Source organism: Tursiops truncatus, chromosome 11 (genome assembly GCF_011762595.2).
Source record: "Tursiops truncatus isolate mTurTru1 chromosome 11, mTurTru1.mat.Y, whole genome shotgun sequence".
In the NCBI taxonomy this organism is placed as follows: Eukaryota; Metazoa; Chordata; class Mammalia; order Artiodactyla; family Delphinidae; genus Tursiops; species Tursiops truncatus.
The window spans coordinates 25,621,324-25,633,395 of record NC_047044.1 but is presented as its reverse complement, the minus strand read 5'-3'; the positions used below and the strand labels follow the sequence as shown (position 1 = coordinate 25,633,395).

At 42.0% G+C, this 12,072-nt stretch overlaps 1 protein-coding gene and 1 pseudogene across 3 annotated transcripts in view; one reads left to right on the top strand and one right to left on the bottom strand.

The window, feature by feature from the left end:
- Positions 1–7,342, bottom strand: part of TMCC3 (transmembrane and coiled-coil domain family 3) — a 315,420-nt gene extending 308,078 nt beyond the window's left edge. For 2 of the 3 annotated variants that reach the window (XM_073788347.1, XM_073788348.1), the window contains exons 1-2: positions 5,580–7,342; positions 3–162 (exon numbers count right to left, since the gene is read on the bottom strand). The gene's annotated coding sequence lies outside the window, so the exon portion shown is untranslated. The remainder of the gene's footprint in view (positions 1–2; positions 163–5,579) is intronic. The other variant, XM_073788349.1, reaches the window with a different exon arrangement.
- Positions 7,343–9,366: 2,024 nt separating this feature from the next.
- Positions 9,367–9,835, top strand: LOC101337208 (large ribosomal subunit protein uL23 pseudogene; annotated as a pseudogene).
- The last annotated feature ends 2,237 nt before the right edge of the window (positions 9,836–12,072 follow it).

The following is a 12,072-nucleotide window of genomic DNA, read 5'->3' as shown; positions in this document are numbered from 1 at the left end:
ACCCAGTTTCAGAAGAAAAATCCACTGATGAGAAGAGCATGAGCATGCCTGAAAAGTACTTGCCTTCCGTAGGCCAGGGATGATAGCAGGAGATGCCTCCATGGGAAAAGGTTTCCTGAAGGAGTAGATGTCAGCTTTAACCTTCACAGTGGGTCCACATTCCTGAAATAGGCAGAAGGCTTGGGTGTGATTCTCAGAAGGATTTGATTCTTAGGGATGTTGGAGAGTGCGTAATAGATTGTAGGGTCTCTGGGGCTGAAATACATGGATACCAAAGTGTGACTAAATTTCTATAACAACAACAATAACAAAATCTAAGTCTGGGGAACAGGGTCTGATTTTTGTCACGAAGATAGAGAGTCACAGTCCTTTACCCAATTCCCAGATCCAAGTCACTTAAAAGACCCTTGGAAAAAAGGGACACAAGATACTCTTTAGGAGTAACCCAGCAGGGGCAACACAGGTGTACACCAAGGTCCCCCTCCTCCAGCAGGGGCACGGCGGGTGTACACCAAGGTCCCCCTCCTCCAGCAGGGGCACCGCGGGTGTACACCAAGGTCCCCCTCCTCCAGCAGGGGCACGGCGGGTGTACACCAAGGTCCCCCTCCTCCAGCTGGGGCACAGTGGGTGTACACCAATGTCTTCCTCCTTCCCTTTAACAAATGCACTTGGAGCCACATACTAGGGTAACTGGGCCCTGGGAAAAGGGCTTGCATTGGTCTTTCAGGATTTTTATTATTATTCCCAGCTGATGCTAAGATCTGGAGGCTCTAAATGCCATTTGCGGTTCTCTGGTTGGTGTAAGGGAGTTTATGGAATACAGGTGCTAGTGGGGCTCACCCACAGCAGGACCATTTATAGTGGATCCTAGTGGATCCTTGAATCCCCTCTATAGTTATTTCCTCAGTTCTTGAGTGCTTAGTTGTAGCCAAAGTACGGACAGAATAGACATACTGGGTCCCTGACCAGTGATGTGTTACAATGGTAGGAAGGGTCAAGTCAGGGGGTTAAATACACAGAAGTTGAAGTCAGACAACACGGGTTCAAATCTCAGTTACTGCTGAAGACCTTATGCAAGCTTCTTATATTCTCTTTGGCTCAATTTCCCCCATTTGTAAAATGATAGTCCTTACTTATAGCATTATTATAAAGATGAAATGAGTTAACATGTATGTACAGTGCCTGGAAAATAGTGTTTGCTATTATTACCTTCCCTGTTTTATCAAGTATATATTTATGCAGTTAACTGATTGTCTATTTTATTTCCTTCTGCTTTTCTCCTACTATGTTATATAGACTGTATTAATGATGGTTAACCTTAAAACTTAGTCCAGAGATTATAGAATAACAAGATGGGCTTGTTACTAAACTTGAGGAGGCATGCTCATTTCTCAGAAATCCTGGACTTGGAGTCAGATTCAGGGACTGCTAAGACTTTAGGGCTCTCCTTTTGGAGAGAGGGTGAGCATGTCCTCGCTTTTTTTGGAGGGGTGGGGGGGCTCATCGCGTGGCATGCGGGATCTCAGTTCCCTGACCAGGGATCGAACCCACGCTTCCTGCAATGGAAGCATGGAGTCTTAACCACTGGACCCCCAGGGAAGTCCCTGTCCTCACTTTTATAGGGAATGGTGGCATTATCTCAGGCTATGAGAAACTTCATGGCTTAAAGGTAGATTTTCTATGGATGCTTTGCTGAAAAAATATTATGACTATAGTGAATGTTCAATAATATTCATGTCTAGGTATCCAGTTAGTTCTACTGAATTCTGATGATAGTATTAAAATACAGAGTTCATGTAATAGTTACTTGTTTAATGTCATTCCAATGTGTTTTTTCCAACCCCACCAAGCAATTCTCCAGTTCTCAGCAAAGACTGACTGGGTGTCCTACAAATTTAACTCAATTCTGACACTACCTACCTGCAGATAGTGTCAGATCCTACAGGTTAAGGGCTCCATCCTATACACTGCTTCCACTTCAGATGCCAATCATGAGTCTAAGCTGTCACCTGTGCTTCTGGCTGACTAGCTATAAACCGAAGGTCCCCACTACCCCCTCCTCAGGTTTGATTAATTTACTAGAGCAGCTCACAGAACTCAGAGAAATATCTGCTTATGTTTATCATTCATTATAAAGGATATTATAAAGAATACAGATAAACAGCCAGATGAAGAGGTCCGAGCTCAGGAACCGGGGTGCACCACCCTCCTGGTATGTGAATGTATACATCAAACCAGAAGCTCATTAAATCTTGTTGTTCAACAGCTTCTATAAGGCGGAATTTTTATAAGGGGAAGGCACACCACCACATTTCCCTGTCTAGAGATCAGTGGGTAGAGCTGAAAGCTCCGACCTTCTAATCACAAGTTTTCCTGGTGACCAGCCCCATCCTGAGGCTATCTAGGGGCCCCTAAGCTACCTTATTAGTAAAAACACAGGTCTGCTCAGAAGGGGTTCCTTATGAATAACAAAAAACTCTCCTATCACTCAGGAAATTCCAAGGGTTTTAGGAGCTCTGTGCCCATAACCAGGGATGAAGATCAAATATATATTTCTTAACATAGATCACCGTATCACATACACCCCAATGTTTATAGCAGCATTATTTACAATTGCCAAGATATGGAAGCAGGCTAAGTGTTCATCAACAAATGAATGTATAAAGGAGATGTGGTATATATATATATATATATATATATATATATATATATATATATATATATATATATAGTATTCCATTGTGTGTGTGTATATATATATATATATATATATATATATACATACATACACACAATGGAATACTACTCAGCCGTAAAAAAGAATGAAATTTTGCCACTTGCAACAACATGCATGGACTTGGAGGGTATTATGCTAAGTGAAGTAAGTCAGACAGAGAAAGACACATACTGTATGATATCACTTATGTGTGGAATCTAAAAATTAAAACAAACTAGTGAATATAATAAAAAGGAAACAGACTCACAGATATAGAGAACAAACTAGTGGTTACCAGTGGGGAGAGGTGGTGGTGGTGGGGCAAGATAGGGATAGGGGATCAAGAGGTACAAACTATTATGTATTAAAAAATAAGCTACTAGGATATATTGTACAACACAGGGGAGGTAACCAATATTTTATAATATAAATGGAGTATTACCTTTAAAAATTATAAATCACTATGTTATATACCCGTAACTTATATAATAACGTACATCAACTATACCTCAGTAAAACAAAAAATCACAATATCACAGTCATCCATTTCATTAGACTGTAAGCTCCATGAAGATCCATTTTCTCTCTTGTTCACCACGGTATCCCCAGAGCTAGTGCAGGCTTCTCTGTACATGGGATTCTCTCAATAAACATCGGCATAAATGACTTGATTTTGAATATGATAATTGTATTGTTAATTATCTATTGCTAGATAACAAATTGCTTCAGATTTAGAAACTTAATTGATGAAGCAAGTGGCCATGTTGTGAACCTCCCCCATGAAGAGGCCCACGTGGCAGAAACTGAAGGTAACTTCAACTGACAGACAGCAAGGAACCAGGGCCCTCAGTCCAACAACCCTCAAGGTGCTGAATTCTGCCAACAATCATGTGAGCTTATAAGTGGATCCTTCCCCAGTCAAACCTTGAGCTAAGATTGCAGCCCTGGCCAAGACTGATTGCAGCTTTCAGATGAGACCCTGGAGTAGAGACCCAACAAAGTCTTGCCTGGACTCCTGACTCACAGAAACTGTGAGATAATTAATGTGTGCATGTAATCACATGCATTCCATTACCTATTGATTAGAGACAAGTCACAGGACCTACCCACACTCAGAGGGAGAGAATTACACAAGAGCATGGATTCTAGGAGGCAAAGATCATTGGGGTCACCTTACAATCTGTCTGCCTCAGTGACTCACCAAATACCCTTATCAAATCAGTTAAGCTGTAGCCATTCTCTAAAGAAGGCCAGACAGTTAATGTCTATGAAATGCCAGAGGGTTCTCATTAGCTCAGCCCTTATTACCCAAGTCCCTGCTATTGTCAAGTTACATAGGGAAGCAAAGGTCATCTTAAGATAAAAATATTCACTAATATCAAACTTGTTCCCCCTCGAAAATCACTTCTCCTCTTAATGCTAGTACATGTCCTCTTACACCTCTTTTTGCCAGAGCGCCTCCTGCTAATTATGTGAGTCTGCAATGCAAATACAATCAAAACCAATTGCACGGGCACTTCAAAAGAAAATTATTTGAATTATCAGAGGCTTAGGAGAGGCCCTTGGGAAAACTGACGAAGCCCTCAAATAATTTTGTAAAAATAGTCTTATTTGGATCACGTTGGGAAATTTGAGTATGAAATATTATGTATCCGGTTGTCATACCATATTTGGAAAAATATTATGAAAAAATGTCAGCAAAATATTTTTTTTTCATTCTAAGAAAGTTGCCTAGATGCAAAATAAAGTAACCTAACCTTAAATATAAGAGAAAATCACATAGTCCCATAATTTTATTTTTATTTGGATCTCTTGTGGCCTGGGTTCAAATCCTAGCTATGTCAATCACTAGCTGTGTGATAGGCAAGTTAATTTTTCTGTGCCTCAGATCACACATCCATAACATGGAGATGCTAGTAATAATAGTACCTAAATCACCTTGTACTTCATTTGACCCTAACGACAACCCAGGAGGCCAGTGTTGAGGCAGGTGCCCTTGACAGGGTTAATGACTGTGATTGGGTAAGATGACCAGAGGTCCCTTTTTTTGCCTCCAAAATTCTGGGCCTCAGCAGCATTAACCAGAGTGGCCAACTAATTAAGGTCAGGGGAATCCACACACTTAGGATAACTTCCTCATCTAAATGGTTTTTGAAAAAGTCCATCTAACATGAATCCACGTAAAGACCAGATGATATACTGTGCACGTCACAAGATATAAGAGCATTTAAGTAACTTTCAGAAGGTCAATAGATTAAAAGTGGTGTATTCAGAGCCAGGTGTAACTAACTCCAAAGCCCACGCTGATGCTTTTTTCATACCCTTCTCTTTGTACAGCCCCGTAGATAGCAGGATGAGCACCAGGGAAGAGTGATCCAGAATGGGAGAAATGCCCAGCACTCAGAAAATAAGGGTCAGATCCCTAGCCAACCCCAGAAAATCACTAGCCTTGCTCCCCCACCCCCTCCTCTTCCTCAACTAACCCTTTCCTTCCTTAGCTCTCTCCTCCCTTCCCCATACCGCTTGTGTTCCTCCAGGCTGCTGCTTAAGAAGGTTTTTGAGATCTCAAGGGTAGGAAAAAAGAAACAGTCTAAATCAAAAAAGCAAATCAACATTGCACCATCTTCTAGCTGTCCTATCTGAACAGAGAGAGGAACTCAAAGCAAGCCCCAGGAGTGTTGAGTTCATTTTCAAAGCACATATAGTGTTCATTCTTAATAAACCAATGGAGTGAGACAGAATGTAGAGAGACTGAGGGAAGGGTCACTGCTTAACAGATCAATGCCACGAACAGAAGCAGCTGAGTCCACACGCGTACAAACAGATTGAGGTGCTGCATGGGTCTAGGAAGGGTCAACAGTACCTTTGGAACTTGAGGTTCCGAGCGTGAAGGAAGGTTCTGGCCTTCCCACTTGAAGCAAGTCACCGAGTCTCTTCTTCAGATGTGAGGTAGAGAATAATCAAAATCCTTAGAGGCCAAGCTGGGGATGGAAAAGAAAATGAAATGCTGAGATCCAAGTGGTATTGCCTTGGAAAATAATCATTGTGAGGGAAGGGAAGTATTATTCCATAGCTGGTGCTGGGTACATTCTGAAGAATGAAATGAATTCCTGCCACTGTGGAAATAGTTTGATTCCTCTTTGACTGAAACGAAAAGGACTATAGGTAACATGCTACATGGTATTTAATGATAAGGCGTGAGAGGCAAATCTCATGAACAAAAGTACACGGAGCATTCCAAATCCTGAGGTTACATTACTCTTCTCAGTACAATGATGAAAGGGGATTAGAGAATATTTACACCCCAGAAACCTCAAAAAACAAGGAACAATAAATATCATCCAGGTGGGTCAACTATCTTAAGTTAAAAAATTCTTATCTCGGGCTTCCCTGGTGGCGCGGTGGTTGAGGGTCCGCCTGCCGAGGCAGGGGATGCGGGTTCGTGCCCCGGTCCGGGAGGATCCCATGTGCTGTGGAGCAGCTGGGCCCATGAGCCATGGCCGCTGAGGCTGTGTGTCTGGAGTCTGTGCTCCGCAGCGGGAGGGGCCACAACAGTGAGAGGCCGGGGTACCGCAAAAAAAAAAAAAAAAAATTCTTATCTCTAATAATCCTGCTCAATACAGTTTCAGTATTTAAGGGTAAAAAACTCTCCAACATAGTTAACAATGTATTACACATTTGTTTAAACTCTTGAAAATAGAACCTTTGATCTTGAGTCTATGTCTACAAAGTTTGTAAGACATGTTTGTTACATACATTAGATCATAAATTATGTGTATTAGAATGTTAGTTAAATTAGATTTTCTCACTGTCTCAGATCACATTCCCTAGAAGCAGAGCCTGAGACAGGGTTTGGGGTGCATACGGTTTAGTGAAGGAGGACTCAGGAGGAAGAGTGAGGGAGAGGAACAGGGCAGGAGGAGGAACTAAGCACGGGGAGGACCTCAGCCAGAGATGAACTTCAGGATGATTCCACGGGGAAGCACGGCAGCATAAATAGCATCGCAAAGCTGATCCCACCTTGAGGCAAGGGGGTCAGCCTTTTGTACCCCGTGTCAATCAGTCACTGGCTGCTGGTTATGACCCAGGCGTCGGAGGGGCATAGGTGTAATTCCCTGGGTGGAGTGGCTCCCTTTGGGCTGAGGGCAATTCTCTGGAGAAGGACGTATCTGTGAATGCTTAGCAGCCCAAACTCACAGTACCTGGGGGATGGATGCACGAGTCAGGAGAAGGTATGTGGCCAGTGGGCCAGCAGCATCCAGTACACTCACAACAGCTGTGAAATGAACTCACCTGCCTGCGATAAGCAACCCCATACCTAGACCCTCCCTAGCCTTCTATTAAGGAATCTTATCACTAACAATATGGTATGGATTTCTTGGGGGTCAGTCACTGGTATTGGCTTTCTCCATTTAAGCCTGTTTGAAATAAATACTTTCTCTGGTAGAGTCAAATCTAAATATAATGGGAATCTTCATTTTTCCACAGACGAAAGCAATTCAAGACGGATAAGAGTAAATAACAGGGCTTCCCTGGTGGCGCAGTGGTTGAGAGTCCGCCTGGGGCGGCTGGGCCCGTGATCCATGGCCGCTGAGCCTGTGCGTCCGGAGCCTGTGCTCCGCAACGGGAGAGGCCGCAGCGGTGAGAGGCCCGCGTACCGCAAAAAAAAAAAAAAAAAAAAAAAAAATTAAATAACAATTTAAAAAATCAAACACTGGAAAACAGGAAGAAGATCTAATTAAATATGTATTATCATTCTCAAAGGAGGATGTTTTTTTAAGCCTGGATGTAAGGAAAAAATCATAAAGGAAAACATCAGCAGGTTTTACTGCATAAAAGCATAAAGCTTCTAACCATCAGGGGAAAAACAAAACCAGCTCTGCATAAACAAAATAAAAAGGTAAACAACAGGAAAGAATATTTCTGCAAATGTGAAAAGAAAATTCCTTGACAAATGATGGTTGCTAATTCAGCAAGGGTAAGATGTTCACAGCATGCTTATCGGCCAGATTCTGGAATAAAATCCCCACCCAGCAAAAGGGATTGAAAAGAGATTAAAATGTCTTTTTTTCAAGTGCCACACGTGACCAGCTATAACCTTGGGCAGCTTACTTCATTGTTTTTTATCTCAGTTTCTTTATCTCTAATATGGAGAAAATAATAGTGCCTACATCTTTTTTGTTATCATTCTTAGGGCTGCAAGAGCCAGATGTCCTACTAGGAATTAACTGTCCACACTCATAAAAAGAAGAAGTGTTAGAAAGAGAAGAAGGAGCTACAGGGGGTGACAGAGCAGAACTATTAGGGAAGAGTAAGTGGAGATGGAGTTGATAGAATCAGGGCAGCGTATCTAGCTAGGTTCCACCACGCTCTGGCATGAAACTACCTTTGGCAGAGCTAAAGCTCTACAACTTAGGCCAAGGAGTTGTTAGAGGACCCTTGATGCCCACGGAGAATTCCTCTTACCTACTTTGAGAGAGACAAGCTCTCTTTCTTCTTCTCTGGCTCCCTTGCCATTAGGTGCTGTCATACAACCAAATTCTAGCTTATGGAGTATGAGTGGGAGTGACGTGTGCCATTTCTGGGCACACACACATCATACTCATCTATGTTCTCCATTCCTCTTCAACTGCTGGAAACTGGATGTGGTGACTTAACCTGGGCCACGCAGATGACAACAGACCCTAACACAGGGCAGAGCCACTAGGTGGAAAGAGCTTGAGTCCCAGAATTACTCTGTGCAGCAGAGCCACCTAGAATACCCACACTGGATATGTGGGATAAATTATGTGGGGTAATAATGTAAATTATTACATTTCATGAGCAGAAAACAAACTTCCTTATTCATGCCACTAAATTATTGGGTCTTGTTACAATTAAGTCTACACTCATTCAGCAATGCTGAACTAAGTCTATTGATAAATGCCACTTAAAGCCTTTCCCATGAAACACCCAAGGCACACCGGAACAGTGACCCTACCAGCAAACAGCAGGAGACAACACATGTAGGTTAAAGGCTACACAAACAATTTGAAGGCTGCTGCCCAAACATTTCCCGTCTTGGCCTGCAATAGGGGCTGGCAAACTTCTGAAAAAAAGGACAGATAGGAGATACTGTAGATGGCTTTGTGGGCCATACAGCCTCTGTTAAAACTGCTCTGCCTCTTTGTAGCACAAAGGCCATCATAGACAATACCTAAACGAATGGGCATGGCTGTGTTCCAGTAAGTGATTATTTACAAAAACAAGGCATAGGCTGTATTTGGCCTGCAGGCCATAGTTTGCTGACCCCTGACCAGAAGGACCCCTGGAATTCCTGTTGTTAGAGGATCATTTGTTTGGCCTATACTTAGCAGAGTCTTATTAAAATGTACACATAGGCGGTAAACCAAAGCTTAAAAGGTGGCATTGTTTGCAGCCTTACATTGTACCTGATTGTCTTGAAGAAGCTATATTATAATGGGTTTGACATTCCTGATCAAGAGCCTAAAGTTAACCTTTTATAAAAATGATGGGCCTCCTATTTAATCAATTATTAACTCTTTAACTGCCCAGTTTAAAATTTTCTAGACTAGATAAGCATCAATTTAACAGGACAATATTGAAAATGCTCTTATCAATTTTATTTAGGATACTACTAGCTTTTCAAGATGGTGCCGAAAGTGAGGCAGGAAACCCCTGTCCCTCCCAAAGCTGAAGCCAAAGCAAACACTTTGAAGGCCAAGAGAACAGTGCTGAAAGGTGTCTTTAGCCCCACAAAAAATGATCCACACCTCATCTACCTCCTGACAGCCCAAGGTACTGCAGCTTGAAGGCAGCCCAAATATCCTTGGAAGAGCACCCCTAGGAGAAACAAGCTTGACCACTACACCACTGTTAAGTTCCCTCTGACCACCACATCAGCCTTGAAGAAGACAGAAGACGACACACTGTGTTCTTTGTGGGTGTCAAGGCCAACAAGCACCAGATCAACCAGGCTGTGAAGAAGCTCTGTGACACTGACGTGGCCAAGGTCACACCCTGATCAGGCCTGATGGAAAGGAGGCATATGTTCGACTGGCTCATGACTTTGGATGTTGCCAACAAATGGGATCATCTCAACTGAGTCCAGCTGGCTAATTCTAAATATATCTATATCTATATCTATAGATAGATATAGATATATAATATAGATATATAAATATAGATACATATATATATATTCACCATGAAAAAAGATTATCTCTAGAGAAAGTTATGATTGAGTCGTTGATTGACTCGCTGATAAGGGTACTTGAGATACATTATCTCCCATCATCACAATAGCTTCCAATGTGCCTTACCAAGGGGAACACTGAGGCTCAGAGAGGTAAGTAATTTTCTAAGATCATCCAACTGATACAGAGAGATGTGCCTAGCTTTGAAGCTTCTATTCTCATACCACCGCCCCTGGCTAGAAGAAGGAAGGGCATGGGCAGAGATTTTGATGGAAAACTAGAGGCTGGCCAGGAGAGGAGGCCACTGGGCTCTGGACCTAGAGGGATAGGCTTATGTGGTCAAGAGTATCAGGAAGCAGAAGCTTGACCACTGTGTGTTGTCAGTGGGTCATAACACGAATAACTGGCTGAATAGTCCAAGTGTGGATTGTTGTAAGTAGAGCACGTAGCCTACAAAGAGCAGCTATGAAATTATTACATTTACTGAGTACTTCCTATGTGATAGGCAGCATGCCAAATACTTTTCATGGACCCTATCATGTAATCTTCACAATAACCCTTTGAAGTAAGTACTATTATTATGATCTCCATTTTATAGTTCAGGAACTGAGGCACAAAGAGATTTAAGCAACTCGTCTAAGGTCAAAAGGTTTAGAAATGGCAGAGCTAATATTAATCTTGTCAGGCCTCAAAGCTCACATCTTAATCCCTTACACTATGCTGTTTCCTAAAACAGCAAATAATAAAATTTCACGCTATAATTATCCTTATCACTGTCCCTGTTCATTTCTCCAGAGAACTCTATCATAATCTGCAATGATGCATATTTTTGCTTTCTTTCTTGTCTCTTTAACTAAACAGTAAGCACTATGAAGACAGAACCCATGTCTATTTTATCCAACAGGGCCTAGTGCCTAGTACAATGCCTAGCACCTCACAGGTATTTGGTAAATTTTTGCTGAATGGATTAATGGGTAAATGATATGCCAACAGGGGAACTCAAGATGGCATAATACCTGTGCAGTGGGAAGTGGTTCTCTTCCTATTAAATGTCAAAACAAAGAAACAAACAAACAAAAAAACCAAACGAACCAGAGTTGAAACCATCATGCATTACTGGTGGGGATATAAAATGGTGTAGCTGTTTTGGAAAACAGTTTAGTGGTTCCTCAAGAAGTTAAACATAAAATTACCATATAATCCAGCAATTCCACTCCTAGGTATATACACAAAAGAATAGAAAGCAGGGACTCACACAGATACTTGTACACCAATGTTCATAGCAACATGATTCACAGTAACCAAAAGGTAGAAACAACCCAAACGTCCATGGATGGATAAACAAAATGTGGTATATACATACAGTGGACTATTATTCCACTTTAAATAGGAGTGAAATTCTGATACATACTGACAAATCTTGAAAATATTGTGCTAAGTGAAATAAGCCAGACATAGGACAAATATTGTATGATTCCACCTACCTGAATAGGCCAGTTCACAGAGGCGGAAAGTAAATTAGACGTTCCCAGGGGTTAAGGGAGGGCGGGTGGGGACTTTTTTTTAATAAACACAGAAATTTCAGTTTGGGATAATGAAACCATTCTGGAGATGGATAGATGTGATGGTTGCACAACAATGTGAATATACTTAGTGCCACTGAATAGTTAAAATGGTACATTTTGTGTCATGTATATTTTACCAAAGAAAAAGTCTCCACACGACAGAAGATGTGAATTTGCATTTGCCATCACGTCACTCTGAGGTCAGAGAGAATAGCAGGAGCCCTAGGGGTCCATGGGTCTCAGAGACAACAGCCTTCCTGAGGCCAGGGATGCTGGTGTCCGCACTGCAGAGCCCAAGAGGACCAGGAGACGAGAGGGAATCTCTGGCAACACAGATGATACTTATTCTACTTGACAGTTAAATCTCAGCCTTTACTAACAGCTCCCAGGACATGCTCAGTCATTACAATACTGTCCTTGGCACCGGGAGTGGGCGTTTCAGTGCAAGGTGAATGGTAAACTGTGAAGATTCACAAGACCCTGAGGAGGAGAAAATTTCCATAGGGTGGGATGGGAACAGAGATGTTTCTTTTTTTTTTTTTTTTTTTTTTTGGCAACACCATGTGGGATTTTAGTTCCCCCGACCAGGGATCGA